Source organism: Drosophila sulfurigaster, chromosome 2R, assembly GCF_023558435.1.
Source record: "Drosophila sulfurigaster albostrigata strain 15112-1811.04 chromosome 2R, ASM2355843v2, whole genome shotgun sequence".
NCBI classification, from domain to species: domain Eukaryota; kingdom Metazoa; phylum Arthropoda; class Insecta; order Diptera; family Drosophilidae; genus Drosophila; species Drosophila sulfurigaster.
Window position 1 is genome coordinate 31,377,902 of NC_084882.1, and position 17,220 is coordinate 31,395,121.

The following is a 17,220-nucleotide window of genomic DNA, read 5'->3' on the forward strand; positions in this document are numbered from 1 at the left end:
ACACACACACACACACGCACACTAACACACAAAGAGCACACAAACATCACACACACATCACTCACACACACATGCAGAAAGCGAGCTCGTTGTCTGTAGTTGCCAATGATTGAAGCTTTTTGCGACAACACGCGGCGTATGAGTAATTTTCCGACACTGCCAAGAAAATGCAAATGGTGCTGCGAGTCGAAGTCAAGCAGCGAAAGCAAAACGTTTCGACCGCAGTCTGTGGCTTGTTAATTTGATTTCTTGTCAAAACCAACGACGGCAAAAAGCTTGTCACCTGCTCCCTCGCTTTGTCACACTTTTGACTTTGGTTGTCTGCCTGACTGTCTGTCTGTAAGACGCAACTTGCTGCTGACGTGACAATTTCACACGAAATGCGCGCTTTCCCTCCCCTCCCACACACACAGACACACACATACATTACATAAATAAACAATGGCAGCGACAGTCAGGTGCAGGAGGCAATAGCTGAATGTGACAGCCGCAGCCGCTGCCGCTGCCTGGGCGGCGTACAGACTGTCACGTCTTTATCCTTATCGAATCAAGGACATTTCATTTTCACTCATTCGTATCGAAGCGTTAAATAAGCCCAAGCAAACACGCTTGCTCACATTTAAACTTCACATCTAGTTGTTGTTCAAATGCTTTTACTAATTATGTTTGCTTGTCTCTCTTTGCGTTAAAAAAAAACAAATCCGCAAAAGCAAAACGCTTAAAATGACACAAAGGCTGCGCATCATCAAAATGGCCAAAGCGCATTAAAAACATGAGCGCATAAAAAACTGTTTAAGCCAACAAAAAATGGCCCGCATAGAGAGAGGCTTAAAATGCTGCTGTTGCTGCTGTTGGTCTCCTCCCAAAAAGAACGCAACATAAATGACGATAAGAGCAGGCTGTGCTATAAACGAGTATTGCAAAGTCCATAGTCTATAGCCGACCATAGCTATGGGCTTTAGCTGCGGGGGAGTGGGAGAGAGGAAGAGGAGACTATGCATAAGGCTACAAAATGGCGTCACATTTCAATTGGCAGCACACAATGGCTCACAAAAAAATACAAACCAAGAGATATAACAGAACATAACAGACATTTTAGTCGCTGTGAATTTACCCTGCATATTAACAAAAATTTATAATTAGCATTCGAATTATGAACGAAAAGTACTTTTAGAAATATGCTAGTGTTAACTTTAATAATATAATTTTTAAATAAATTTAATAAGAGAATTTTAATAACAAAGCGAAGGATATTTTTTTGAACATATTTGAGAATCATAGCTAATTAAAATACTTTAGTTTTAAAATACTGGACATAAATAATATGAACTTATACTGCATCGTAAGTATTTTAAGCATTTTAGCTAAATGCAGTTTAAGTTTAAGTAGAAATGAGACTATGAGAAACGCAAAGTTTCTTAATAACGTGCTTTCTTAGAATCTTCGTTCTATTTGATCCAGTTTGTAACATCAAACCAAAACATCATCGACATTTTATGTCAAGTATGAATCAAAATACAAATTACTCGAGATACCTCTTCTGAGTGAATGTAAAAAGTTAGCTAGTTTATAATTTTGTAGGTTATTTCTTTTTTTATTTCAAATTTTGTAGTTTTCTCAAATTAAACTAAGCATCAACTTAGTTATGGTTAACGAAGACTATTTTCGATTGCTAGTCAAGAGGTAGCCGAAGGACATTTGTCTGGCAAGTTCTTAAATTGCATTGGTTATGCTCGTCTTTCCACGTTGTCAGCTATGCGGCGTGGCAAGCTGAATGATTTATGCAACATGCCTAAACCCAATTGCAACTGCATAAAAAACTGATGACAAAAACTGCAATTCGCTTGCGTTGCTCGCTGACACTCTCACTCTGACACACACACACACATCCACCTACTGCAAAGGACATGCAATGCGTGTCTAGTGTTACACACACACACACACACATACACATCCACACATACACTCCCTCACACACACAGTCACACTCTCGACGAGATACGCGAGCTTGGCAGATTTGAAATTGACAATATTTCACTGTGAAAAGGCAAATTTATTTGCAGTTGGCATCCGTTTTGGCCCATTGAACTTTGTTGTTGATTGCGGCTGCCGTAAAAAAACGAAAGCAACAAGCCAAAAAAAAATGTAAGAAAGCTACTGTCAAGTGTGCTCGTCTTTGAAATACCCGTTGCTTATTTGAAAGAAAGCAAATAAATGCTGTATTAATATTAAAATACGATATACAAAATGTATATACCTCAAAAATACTAAAATTGCAATAAAATAATCAAAAATATGTATTCATAATATACCATAGAGTACAAAAAATACCACATTATAAGACGAAGCAATTAAAACTCCTAGAAATTAGGCGTTTGCTTATACAAAAGTATTTGCAGACTTTTTAGACTATAGGTATAGACTATAGTATGTACCAAAAATCGATTCTATCTTCAAAATTACACTTATTATTAAATTTGTATAGATTCGTGGAGGCGGAAGTAGGCGTGGTAATAATCTGAAACAATCTTAATCTGCGTGCAAACAAAAAAATGGAAGTCAAAAAAAAAACAAGTAAGAAAGCTACAGTCGAGTGTACTCGACTGTGAGATACACGCTACCCAATTTGAATAAAATAAATATATTTTGCGGTATTTTTCTCAAAAATACTAAATATACTGGAAAATACTAAAAATATACCAAATGGTATATTTGGTATATTGATATAGTACCGCATTCAAAATATACCATAGACGGCACAATATATCAGATTGTCAGCCAAGGCAACTAAGACCCCTAGTAAGAAGGCGTTTTTCTCCATACAAAAGTATTTCTTTAATGACTTCGACAATTTTTATCTGATCGCAACCAAATTTTCAGGAATCATAACTACTATAATAATTGTATATACCAAAATTCGCAACTCTAGCTTCAAAATTACGCTTGTTATTCGATTTTTTAATTTGCGGGGGTGGAAGTGGGCGCTTGATCTGCGTGCAAACATAACAAATGCAAAAAATTATAGCTCTATCTCTTATAGTCTCTGAGATCTAGGTGTTCATACAGACGGACGGACAGACGGACAGACACACAGACGGACAGGGCTATATCGTCTCGGCTGTTGACGCTGATCAAGAATATATATACTTTATAGGGTCGGAGATGCCTCCTTCTACCGGTTATATAACACACCACTCAATAAGTTCCCGGCCTGAGAGCGAAAAACACATTTTTTCTAAAAATTTACTTTTATTCATCAATTTAGTTTCCATCTAAGGCTATACAGTCAGTCCAGCGCTTCTCCAACCTTTCGATGACATTTTTGTAGAAGGATGAACTTTTACCCTCAAAATAGCCCTCAGTATCGGCAATCACCTCCTCATTTGATCGATATCTCTCGCCTTGGAGGTGCTTTTGAGATCTGCAAAAGCCAGTAGTCGCTGGGGCCAACTCTGGAGAGTAGGATTGACAATTCGCTTAATTTCACTTCTTGTGAATTATCCTGAAAACCGCGGTTTCTTCTTTGCCATATGTGGACGTTTTTCTAAATCGCTTGCCCAGTCGATCTGACAGCTTTATATAATATTCGTTGTTGACTGTTTTACCTTTCTCCAGGTAGTCTATAATCAAAATCCCATATGCATCCCAAAATATGGACGCCATAACCTTACCCGACGATATTTGTGTTTTGGGACGCTTCGGACGGCTTTCACCGGCTACCACCCACTCAAAAGATTGACGACTGGATTCTGGAATAGTAGTGTATCCATGTTTCGTCCATGGTTACGTAACGGCGAAAAAATCGGTTCTTTTGCGCTTCAACATGCTTAAACACGCCTCGAAAGCATCGATACTTTGTTGCTATTGGTCCGGTGCTAGCAATCGCCAGCCACTTTGAGTAGAGTTTTTCGTATCCAAATGTTTATGCAAAATCGTAAACAAACAGCCTTCTGATATCTTTGAGGCATCAGCTATCCCCTTTAATTTTAATTTGCGATCGGCCAATACCATTTTTCATATTTTTGCGAAATTTTCTGGCCTAACTGCTATTTTTGGGCGTCCGCTACGCTCAGCGTCTTCGGTGACCACACGACCACGTTTAAATTCATTATACCAATCCTAAATGGTTGATTTTCCTAGAGAAGAATCCGGGTAATGCCTATCAAAAATTTCGGCTTCTACCGTTTCTTTCCCATCAAAATACAGTGTTTAATGAGGACACGAAATTTTCTTTTTTCCATATTGTAGAAAAACTCAAAGGTTGTTTCACTTTAAAATTGTAACTTAAAAGCACGTGGTCGCAGAGTTGTAAAATACACAGAGCTTATGATAATTGACACTATCCATAAAAATATCGATGTTTGCTTACTACTGCCCCTTTATGTCAGGCCGGGGACTTATTGAGCGATGTGTTACATTTCCTGCCGGCATAAAGTTATAATAATATAATATATAATAATATAAAAACACACCTAGATCTATCAAATTCAATGACAACTCGAAATGAAGTTTAAATAATATTGTAAAATAACTCAGATACCTTTGCAAACATAATCTTAGTAAGGTTATATAGACGATTGTTTATTGTAGAAACACATTCATAGAAATTATTATAGTTTTAAATTTTTTGCGTTAAAAATAATTATTCTGAAATAAAAACCTTACTAATAAAACTAAATACTAATACAATGGAAATATTAGACTTCATTGAAAAATTTGGAGGCGGAAGTTATTCTAATAAAAAGGCAGGTGTGTTGGCGGCAATTTTCTATTCTTGCTAATACATAATAAGAACAATCGTAAATCTATCACCTGCAATTCACAAAATATTACGGAAACTTATCCGCGACTTAAAAAGTAAGACCCCGTCAAAGCGTCACCACGATAGCTGACCATTCTCACAGAACTCGAGAGGCTGTAGAATTAAAAGCGCGACGGCACAGGCTTGGTAAGCATCTGATGTAATGGACCCATACAGTACATACATAAAACAACAATAAAATTGAAAACTTAAAATAACCCCAAAAATAAATAATGCGTTTGCGGTCTTCACTTAAAAATACATTAGAAGACTATGGCTGGGTGGGTAGCGAACAAGGAGAGTGACATCAACACCTTCGTCCTCTCCATTTAGGTACACTACTTTTCTTGTGAGTTTTCTTTTCAGTTTCAAAAGTATGTTTAATTGGCCATAGTTTACTTGGTTTTGTTTTAGGCATGTATGCCTTTTGTTGTAATGCGGATCGTTCCATGCATATATTTGAGTCTATAATAATTCACCGAAGCATAGCGATCATCAGTGACAGCAACAACCCCCACATCCCGGAAGAGCTAAGGGTTCAAATGATGATCAAGGAGCCGCACACGCAAGTAGGAAAAAGCAGTGTGGCGGCGCGGCACTGCAAGTAATTCTGGCACCCAACAAGGGGCTGATATTACAAGAAATTGGAATTTGGCCCAGCAACGGTGGGACAGTTGTTACACTGATCTAACAGTTTACAGCTCGAAGAATAGCTCTGAAATTAGTATTAGAATTAGTATAATTCACACAATTGTTTATCATACCATTAACATTACCTTTCTGATCAAGCTCAACTTTTATTTAGAATGAATCAAAATCGGAGCTCGCAAATAACTGTTGACCGTTTCTCGTTGTCTGCAAATAAGTGTCTTTTCCCGACTCTTTACGAAAAGACTCCATGAGAAACCAATTTATGACTTCTATTGATGCTGATTCGGAATATGGTTCGATTCAACTGGATAATGCTTGTCCGGGAAGAACTATAAATAAACAAAATAAAATATTTAAAAAATATTAACAAAAATGTTTACAACCGATATACTTGAGAAATTGAGGAGCATTTTAGTTAAATATTTTATTTGAACTGACTCTGAGCTCTGCACTCTCTAGACTATACATCTAGTCTATACAATCGTCTAGATAACCTTACTAAGATTATGTTTGCAAAGGTATCTGAGTTATTTTTCAATATTATTTAAACTTCATATCAGGGCTTTCGCAGCCGCTTGTTATTCGATTTTTTGATTTGCGGGGGCGGAAGTGGGCGTGGTAAAATTGAAATAAACTTGATCTGCGTGCAAACATAACAAATGCTGTCGAAAAAAAATTATAGCTCTATCTCTTGTAGTCTCTGAGATCTAGGTGTTCATACGGACAGACGGACAGACACACAGACAGACGGACATGGCTAGATCGTCTCGGGGTCTAGGGTCGGAGATGCCTTCTTCTACCTGTTACATACATTTCCTGTCGGCACAAAGTTATAATACCCTTCTACCCTAGGGTAGCGGGTATAAATAGCTTCTCTATCTCTCATAGTCTTTAAGATCTATGTTGGTTTTCATACGGACGGACAGACAGACAGACGGTCATGACTCTTTTGGCTTGTAACTTACATTTTATCGAGGCCCAAAGTTATAATACCCTTCTACCCTATGGGTAGCGGGTATAAATACACACACAGCGGGCAAAAGAAAAATCGTTGCCTGCTTTTGGGGGTGTCAAAAAGTTGAAGTGTTTAAAAACTTGTGGCGCGCTTTAAATGTAACTCTCGCCCGAGACATGTGAGCCAAACAGCATTTATGTGTAATATGTGAGCCGAAATACAAGAGGCAGAAAAAAAGGGCCACTTGGGGCTGGCCATTGTGCGGATGGGCCGCATCATTTGGCCAGCAGAATCTCGGGGCCGAACCAAATAAAAAGGCAGTCGAGTGTGTAAAATGTTATCGCAACATCAAATTTCATACATCATAAAACATATTGGCTTAGAAAGTAACAATTTTGATTGCGGTAAACGCGGCACAAAATGCGAGCGCCAAAAAAAAATCTCTTGGCATAACAATTTGCCCCTATCACAAGGCACGACTCGACTCGACTCGACTCGCCTCGATTTAGGAGCAAGCAGGCGTGGCAGGCAACGAGGCGAGCAGCTAAGCGGCTTTTACGAGAAACAGCTATCGCAGTTCAACTGAAAATGACATAGACAGAGAGCTTTCTCTTTCTCTCTCTGTCTCTCTGAGTGTCTTGCAGTCGTTCTCTTTCTCTTATGCTTATCACAGCCAATGAATCTAGGCAGCATTTTGCGGCGCCTTCGAGGCTCCTCGTAACGGTTTTGTGAGTTAATTTCGAAGCGGCCAAAATGACTTTATAAATAGCTGTGACCCATAAAGCCGCATGCCGCATGCCACATGCTGCTTGCCACTTGCCCCTGAGATAAGAACAAATCTGCTTGAACCCTTTTCATGGCTTCTTCTAATCAAAATGCAGTCGAAAACTTTTCACTTTTCACTTAAAACCCAAAACTTGCAAGGCAAAAGTTTTATTTGAGCTGCTGATGGTGGTGGCAGCAACTGCTGCCTGCTGCAACGTCTCATCTCTGTGATCATTTGTGTGCCAATCAACTGTTAATGATAACACGACGTATGCGCAACGTTTGCTGTCAATGCGCAGCAACAGAAGGCGGCTGGCTGGCTGCTTGGCTGGCATTTCACAAACAATCACAAAACTATCTACAACAATGTGCGCTATTAATTTCGTTGTCAGGCATCATCTGTGTGCCGCTTGTGTTGCATGCAACGTTGCTGCTGCTGCTTATGTGTGTGCTAAATCCAAACGGAAATAGTTCAAAAGTTCAAAAGGGATGCTTGAAGTCTGTCTTCCGTCTGTCTGTCTGTCCGCCTGTCCGCCCGCCCGGCTTGATTGTTGTCAACATTTTTGTGCCTCAGCCTGCAACTGCAACATGGCCAAGTGCCACACAGCCGTTGCCACAGACAGACACAGAGACTTGCTTACAGCTTACAGCGTTCGTTGGCTGTTCATTTGAATATTTTAGCTGCTTGTGCGGCTGCATTTACTTTTAGCTAAAGTGGAGAAGGAAGTGCGGGAGACAGACAAGGAGGAAGGGAAGGAGGAAGAGGAGGAAGGGGAGGCAACTGCAGGCACTCTAAGCAAGCTTCTTGTCAGTGTTTATGTCACCGGAAGTTTTGTTTTCACATGTGGTTAACGTCGAGCAGCTAGTCAGACTGCCAGACAGCAACGTCTTCTCTCTGACCTATTTGTCATGTGAAGGCAGCACACACACACACACACACACACTGTTTGCCTTTTGCATTTATGTAGAAGATAAAGCAAGAGATGGTGAGTGGGAGTTGGGAGGGAAAGAGAGGGAGCACACATTTACCTAGCATATATTTTGCATGAATATGCAATGTACTTAGTGCAACAATGCGAGATTATAGTGAAATTTATTAGCTCCTCTCTCTCCTACTCTCTGAGGTTTTGTGGCATTTGAATGCCCGTTGATGGCAGCTGAGCAACTGCTGAGAAACTGAGAAACTGGCAAAAGGATAACCCCTGAAATGTGACCCCGAAAATGGGCAACTAATTAGCTCTGGCAGCTTCCCACTCGAGTGTATTTTTAATGCTAAAGAAATCAGTCTGCATAATACATGCAGACTAATTGATGGGAAAACAACATGGAAAACTAGCAGCATTGAGGGGGGAAAAAACATCTTGTATCCGAATGAACTGAACTGAATGTGGCATGTGGCATGTGGTAGGAAGCGCCGCTTGCTGCTTATTGATAATAACAACAGAATGTGCTTAATTAGTTAATGCCCCACGGAAGTGGATTCAATATGCAGTCTCAGATTCAATCAATTCAAATGCGAGAAGCACTCATGAGTGCACTTCAAAGTTGCGGATGCGATGCAGTTGAATTTTCATTCAATTTTCTTCCACTTTTACTTTACTTTGCAGTGCACTTCTTTTGATTTGCTTCTAATGCATTTTAATAAGTTCGACGTCTTCGTTTTCGTCTTCGTCTTTGGCAGCCACATGCATTATAAATTACAATGCGTCGGCGGCTTTCAGCTTCTGTGGCCTTTTTTTTTATCAGCTGCTTTACTTCGTTGCCTTCTTCTTTTTCTTCTTTTCAGTTACCTTGAGTCAAAAACTTTTGTGCCGCGTTGAAGTTTCTGTGAAGTTCTCATGAATTTGTGATACACATTTAAAGCTGCCTATGGAATTACGCTTCGATTTAGCTGAACGAAATGTTGTAACTTTGTGTCTTGTCTTGTAATAGCTTTTACTTTAAGTGGGGTATGATGCGCTTGAGAGACAGAGAGAGAGAGACATGGAGAGCTTCTTGCTATCATTTAATAAAATAAGCTATACTTTTAGTTAATAAATAAACAAGCAGAAAAGCTACAGTCGAGTGTTATTGACTATGCGGTATTATTCCTAAAATAAACCAAACAAAAATACCTATTATTTATATAATTAATTTTTTCTATTGGATATAATTTCATTGGAGATATTTTTAGTTACATTATGTCAATGCTTCTTGCGAATATATATAATATATTATTAATTTATGCCAAAAAATTAAATGTTTCTTAAGTGAGAAACACAGAAGACAGAAAACAGATTTTCAACAACTTTTTGACAATACTTCTTGCTAATATAAAAAATGTTAATACATTCTAAAGAAAAATCTGATATTTTTGATAATATTTAGAATATTCAGCAGCTAGATTATAAACTTTGAAATGTAGTTTAATAGATTAAGTTTGCTTTTTGAACTCATTCATTTCACCAAATTTCATTAGAGATATATTTAATAAACTTTGAAATATCTATTTTTCGTTTTATTGCTAATTGAGCTTACAAATTTCATTTAATTTCAACTGACATATTTCTAATTGCTCTATGTGCAGAGTATCTCCCCATCGAGTTTGATTCTTGGCTTCATTTCGGTATTGTTTGCATGCTAACAACTGTCAACAGCAGCGCCTGTTTCTGTGTCAGTAAGCATCTCCTCTCCGTCTCCCCTTTGCCTTTGGACTGCCCCAGGATCAGAGTCAGAGTCAGAACCAGACTGTAATTGTTGAGCAATTGTATTGCGTTCGTTCGTTTTTTTTCTTTCTTTTTTTTTATTATGTTCTTGATATTTGTCGTTTGCTTTGATTTCCATGCGATTTATTGTGTGACAATCGCAAGTTTTATCTTCTGACATTTTTGTTATTATGTTTCATGCTCTCACTCTCACTCTCTCCTTTTCCTCTCCCTAACTCTCTTCCTCTTTGTGTTTGCTATCTCCCTCTGGTCTGGCAGTGGAGCATTCATTTTTAATAAATCATTTCCGCTGCTTGAGCTGGGTTTATCGTTTACGTTTCCGTTTCCAGTCGTCCCCTCTCCATCCACCCTCTCTCTCTCTCTCCTGGCATTTGCGTGTTGTGGCTTGAGCTGAAAACTTTTCATAACATATTTGTTGGCGTTTCGTTTCCGACATTTGCCTTGGACGACGATATTTTTGATGAAATTGCCAATGGGACAGCAGCATGGATGAGAAGAATGAAGCAGAAAATTGCACAAACAACAAGTGAACAGGACAGAAAAGAACAGAACAGAACAGAAGAATGACAAATGTTTCCCGGACCATGGACCAGGGCTGCATAATGGACATAATTGGAAAGCAGAGACGCAACTGAAATGATGACCATTAGCAGATTAGAAACTCGAGAGTTGGCCAAAATCAACATCAAAAAGAAATGGAGATGGAGATGGGATATTAAAGTTCATTGCTTGACCTCGACCGAAGAGTTGAATGCCCCCCGCCACACAGCATGTGGTCAACAAGCTGTGACAATTTTGGCAACACACACACACATACACATACACAGCGGGTGTCCTTTATTGTTCCCAAAATGTTGGCCTCAAAACCTCAACCGCAATATGAACTCTCAAACTAATGAGCTGCAAAAGCAGATACAGATACAGATATAATACTCGAATTGCTAACGAGTAGCTGCGAGTCGAGCACACTCACACTTGAAAGCTGGCAACAGCTGTTAGTTTGAGGTACTTTCAATTCACTTTGCAGTGCAGTTTGGAGTGCATTTCAAATTTACCTGACGGAATCTCAAAGCAATCGACAAGGACGCGAACTTTTGCTGCAGCTGCAACTGCTTTTTAGCCAATTTCGGAGCACACATTGTAAGAGTTAAATGCATTAAACTTGCACAAGAAAGACAGACGGAGAGAGACAGGAAACGCGCTCAGGATGCGCCAGCTGTGTTCAATGAAAACGGAAACGGAAACTGCTAAATAACGTTGCCACTCGCTGGCAAAAAAACACACACAAGCACAGAGTCTTGCAGCCAAAGACAGAGAGAGAGAAAGAGTCTTTGTGAGTGAGACAAAAGATGGAGTTAGTATATAGAGATTGCATTACCTTTGGCTGTTTGCCTGTTGCCAGTTGGCAGGTGCAAAAGTGCAAACAATGATTAAACCAGCTTCTTCGAATTCCCTTGCCACGCCCCCTACCCCTCCCTATACCCTTCTCCTAACCACACCATTAGCGTGCACATGCAGTTCGATTGTTCAATATTTGATGCGATTTGAAAGCAGAGCTGAAGCTGTGGAGTTTCAACGCGCTTCAACTGCTTTAGACACTTCTCTAATGCTTATCGATAATGTAGAGTATGTGTGTGTCGGTTTGTGGAGAGCTCTTACGCTTAGCTGATTTTTATAGTGCAGCTAATTTGGCACAGCTAATTTAAAAAGCGATTAAATTTAACGATTTGCACGAAAACTTATTTTCTTTTTACTTTTCTTCTATAAAAATAGAATCCAAAAGAGTACAATTATTTTTTGTAATATTTTTAAAAAATTTGGTTAAGCATAGAATTTTATTTTTCAACATATTTATTGATGTTTTAAGAGCAGTTAATTAAGCAAATCCATAAATGAAATATTTCTTTTAAGCATATATTAAGAAATACTTTTGTATGGCAAATAACGCCTTCTGCAATCGGGTTTTAGTTGATTTGGCCGACAATCTGGTATATTTTGTGTGGTATATTTCGAATGTAGCACTTCATCAATATACCAAATATGACATTCAGTATTTTAAATATTTTTAGGTATAATTTTTGGTATATTTTTAGAATAATACAGCACTGTATTGCTTTTTCTTCAAAATTTGTAGCGGGTATCTCACAGTCGAGCACACTTGGCTGTAGCTTTCTTACTTGTTAGAATATGGTATGCAAAAGTATATATTTAAGTTTTATATATATTATCACACTATTTTGTTGTATATAGTTTATATTGTTTCTAAATAAATTTTATTTTTAAATATATGCTACTTATTTGCCAGCACTTCATATATGAATTTATTTCTTAAACATATTCTGCTTATTCGCCAGCAATTTTCATCCTTCTAAGCCTATAGAAAATGTATAAAGAATTTCAAACTCGATGCTGCAATATTTATTTAGCAAATGCATGATTTCTACCGTATTTGTTTTCACTTAAAATTCAAAACTGCAAATGAAATATTATCTATTCATATTAAGTTCCAAAGAGTCTTGAGATACAGATTCACATCAAAAAACCGAAGCACAGAGAATTCTAAGTGTTTGTGAAAACACTTGGAAAACAACTCTAAATGCAACGTTTGCAACATCTAAATTGCTTCATATAAAATGCATTTCCAAATAAACTGAGAATCATAAAAACAAACACCACAACAATTATCTCTGGCAAAAGGTAGAGACAGAAGAAGAAGAAGCAAGCTCAATTTGGCCATAAAAACAATGCAAAGTGGAATTTGTTGGGTGGCAAATTCATGCTGTGCCGCAAAACAAATGAAATATTAATTCATTTTTATGTTTATTTTTGCATTGACCGTAAAATAAACTTTCAGTTCTGTTCGAGGTTCAGTTTTTGGTTCGCCAATATTGAGGTCATAAATTCACATTTTAACTTGGCTACAAAATGACAATTTTTTTCTCGGTGTGTGTGTGCTTGACAGCTAAGAAATGTGAGAATCTCTATAATATGATATACGGGAATATATGGCATAAGCTGAAACAAAAATAATTGCTTCTGATGTTGAAATGGATTTTTTAAATCCCATAATTTATGGTCAATTTGAATCGACTGGACGAAAGCTTTAGCAAAAAATTGGCTTCCTCAAAAGGATAAATAAACAATATTCAATGTGAAGCATTTTTATGATATTATCTTAATGGGGGTTGAATGGAAATTTATTAATTGTTAAGATAACAATTATTTTTTCAATGTTTTGGTATACACTTTTTTTTATTTATATATCATTTTTATTTATATATTATTTTTAAGTGGTAGATTGATTCATTCTAGATATTTTTAATATAAATTCTCTTTCAATTTAGTTTTCTCACTTTTTTCTTTTATTGATGATTCTTGTAATAAATTCAAAGTTATTTTCTAGTCTTAAATATATTTATGCTTTTTGATTGATTCTATAATTATAAAAGTGGAGCAAACTCATCTGTAAGAACTCAAAGCAGCTCAGCAAATTGCTTCAAGTGTTTTTCAGCTAAGAAGCTTCTGTTTTTTTTAATGCATTTGAAATGCTCCCCGCCGCAGGTTGCACAGACACTAATTAAACGATTAACTCAAGTGGAGTTTCAATGGTCGCAACTTAATTCACCGCAAACAAGTCGAGAAAGAGAGAGAGAGAGAGAGATGGGGAAGAGAGAAATGGCGGAGACTCGACAGAAGTTACAGTATCAGTGTTCGTATCCGTATCCGTTGCAGCTGTCCGAAAGTTGTTGAAAAGTTTCGGTGAACAAGGGAGAGAGAGAGGGAAACAAGATAATGTGAATGAGTGCAACACGCGGGGGCGTGCAGTTTGCACTTTGCACCGGCAGCTGATCCGAACTTGGCCAGCGAGCACTTTCGCTGGCCGATAAAAGCCAACTAAGAAACCCGGTCACGTTATGCACATTTCGCTGCACTTGCGCCACAACGACGACGCTGACGCTGACGACGACGACGTCGACGACAACGATGAGCGACAACACCAACACCAACAAAAAATGGCAAGTAATAAAGCAGCGAGAGAGTTTGCTTGACTGCGAAATACGTGCTAGATAATTTTGGAATACAGCTGAATTTATATGAGATTTTCCAACACAGTTTATTTTTCTTTCCAATTTATTATATTTTTAATACGTATTTATTAATCTAATCTTGATTTCAACTTATTTAATATTCAACATAATCAGCAATTGTGTTTTAGCATTACAAAAGATGAACTTAAATCCTTGCAAATGTCTAGTGAATATGCTATTATCTCAAACAATGTGGATGAAGTTCTGAGTCTAGGAAATCTAGAATGTGGTCTTGTATATACATATAAAAGTATATAGTATATATATATTTTGTAACACTTTATATTATTCTTCTTCATTCGCTCTATGAGAGATAAGCTCCATCTGTAAGTGTATATTATAAGTTAGATGTCTTTATTATATGGACGTTAGTTCTATATGAGCTTTTTCTGCCATTCGTAAAAAAATTAGAATATAGCTATAAAAAATTTTCTATTTTTATCTTCATATGTGTGCAAGCCTTCTTACTTTACTCAATGTTCTGTAAAATTTTTGGAAAAGTAGAATTTAGTTAGGTTGACATTATATTTTGTTATCCAATAAAATCTTTATTTAATATTACATCGTTTTTAAACCTCTCGATGTAGTCTTTCATTGAAATAACAGAAAATTACTCCCACAATAATTATCTTATATGTTATGTACTCGTATAAACATTTTATTTATTTACCATTCATTTATATTTACAATTGTTTAAAATATTTGAAACCATTTAAAACACGGTTATTAGCTTTGTATATTTAGCTACCAACTTTTAGTTTTTTAATCACCATTTATAATCAAATTCTTTATAATAATTTAGATTCAAATCTCGGAATTTTAAAAAGTTTTTTTTTTCAATTTTGAATAGTATTATATTTTCATAATATTAACATTATTCTTGCTCCGTGTGGCTTTTAATTTTCGTATATTTACCTTCATTGCTAGAACATATTATTCTAATCGCATTCCAAATATAACTTTTAATTGAGTGCAACAGCAACAAGTATTGTTTTCAATGTTTGAGACTCTCGCTCTTAAAGTCTCTAAGATAAAGTTGCCAATGCTGACGGACAGACAGAAAGACAGACGAACCTTTTATGCAATTTTGATGGCGGGTATAACAACAACCACGACGAGCATGAAAAACAATAAGCAAACGCCAAACGACGAATACTGTGAACTGGAAAACTGTGAGCTGTGAGCTGGGAACTGAATGTTGCGAGCTGGGAACTTTTGAACTGAAGAACATCGTTGCAACACGCCTCGCAAAAAAAAAAATAGCGAGAAAAAACGAAGAGTGAAAAAGGACAACGCGCACGTACAAAGGCCAAAAAACGCATTTCATGCGCAGCGCAGCAACAACAACAAAGGCAACAAATAGAGAGTAAGAAAAACAGTTGGCAACAGAACCGAAAACGAAAATGAAAATGAAAAGACAAAAGACAAGAGGGCCAAAATCAACGGGCAGCAACGTGCAACGTGCAACACGGCCAGAAATATTGGTGGCAACAGTTTCAGCCAACGTAAATTACCTGGAAAATACGTGACTTTAACGCGCAACGTGAGGGGCGGCGGCCAATGAGTGAGAGGAGTGGGAGTAGGGCAGAGTACGGGGGGCGTGTCAGGAGTCGAATGCTGAGCAGATCGCCTTTGGCAGAGTGCGCGCTACGTGAGTGAAAGGCCCGGCGAAAGGACATGCCATCGATGCAGGACATCGAACAAACAAGTGAAACAAACTGAACTCAACTCAACTCAACTCTGAACTGAACTCAACTGCAGGCGACCACGTTTATGTTACTTATTCCCAAACTCCCAAAATGCCTAAAACAACAACAACAGATGAGAACACCTGAGAGCGACAAAGCGCGAAACACGAATCGCGAAACGCGAAACGCGAAACGCGAGATGTGAAACAGCGCAGTGTTTGATAGCTACACTGCTCAACAAAACTAATAACTTTTTATTACCAACGAATATCGAAAAAGAGCTTAAACTTAAAGTATCTGCTGAGAATGATCGCTTTGGGATTTCAAACTGAAAAGCAGCTTCACAATTTGGAAGTTCCATTTTAAGCAGCCTACATCAAATTTGCCAGTCTTCGATAATATTATAGGACGTTATTTTTTATGTGGCAAGCATTTTACTGATAATTTTGAAGTTTGAAAGAATATTTGTTTTTATTTTTCTCTTTACTACATCTGAGAAAGGTCTTATAGGTAGGGCTCCTAAAAGAGCTGATGGTACCTCGATCCTTTTTAGGTTATATTAATCAACCTTAAATATTTAAATAAAATAGTAAATAGTAACAGTAAAGCAATCAACCAATTCTATAACATTTTTAAGGGGTTTATGTGCATAAAATACATGATTATATATCATTTTTTTAATTTTTCGAATTATGAGTAGTAATATAAATAAAACTGGTTATATAACATGATCAATGTATACATTATCACTCAAAATAATGTTATATGCATATTTTGCACACACATTTCTAATGTTTCCTAAATTGGAATTGTAATTTTTTTTTAAATATATGTACATATATTTACTAAATAGTATTACAATTTATTTGTACTCTCAATAATATTTACCAAGAAGCAGTTTAAAAATAAATCTAACATATTTCGTTGAGGGAAGTTAATATTTCAATATTCGGAAAATGCAAATTATATTTGAGATTTATTAGCTTACATCAAGAAATCATAACTATAATTAATATTTCACTATAAAATATACTATACTATATATAAATATTTATATTAAGTGCGAAAAATCAAGTTAATATTCTTAACTAATAAATCCACTTATTATGGCTAAATCCATTTATTAGAGGTAACTAATTCTTAATCTCTCTAAGCTGAAGGCCCTCGCTGCCGTTGCTTTACCAATAGTGTTAGTATTAATTTTAATTATAATTAACCTTTTGAAATATATAAATAATTCCTAATCTCATAAACAATTATTTGCATTTTCAAAATACTGAAATATCGAATTCCCTCAACTTCCGAAAAATCTAATTGATTTTCAAACAAAACCTTTTCTAATTGAAATTCAACATGCACGCTTCAGCTTATTGCGTTGATAATTTTTAATCAAGCTAAACATTATTGCGACCCAAAAATACACTTAAAGCAATTACAGAGTATTTATCAGCTGCACTTTGTTTGCCACAGAATTTCTCGTGAGCTGGAGGAATGTGCATAATTTTTATGCGGCTGATGCACTTAATTGAAATCGAGTGGCCATTGTGAAGACACGTGCCCCACTCTA

At 36.9% G+C, this 17,220-nt stretch overlaps 1 protein-coding gene and 1 long non-coding RNA gene across 6 annotated transcripts in view; one reads left to right on the plus strand and one right to left on the minus strand.

Annotated features, from left to right (window-relative positions):
* The window catches only part of LOC133838020 (uncharacterized), a 54,310-nt gene extending 48,675 nt beyond the window's left edge, over positions 1 to 5,635 (plus strand). The window contains exon 2 of the transcript XR_009893896.1: positions 5,607 to 5,635. The gene's annotated coding sequence lies outside the window, so the exon portion shown is untranslated. The remainder of the gene's footprint in view (positions 1 to 5,606) is intronic.
* LOC133838021 (uncharacterized) overlaps positions 1 to 5,982 on the minus strand; it is a 57,715-nt gene extending 51,733 nt beyond the window's left edge. For 2 of the 5 annotated variants that reach the window (XR_009893898.1, XR_009893897.1), the window contains exons 1-2: positions 5,844 to 5,974; positions 5,578 to 5,781 (exon numbers count right to left, since the gene is read on the minus strand). This is a non-coding gene — a long non-coding RNA (uncharacterized LOC133838021). Of the gene's footprint in view, positions 1 to 5,483; positions 5,517 to 5,577; positions 5,782 to 5,835 lie in introns of those variants that run through there. The other 3 variants (XR_009893901.1, XR_009893899.1, XR_009893900.1) reach the window with 3 other exon arrangements.
* Between the last annotated feature and the right edge of the window lie 11,238 nt (positions 5,983 to 17,220).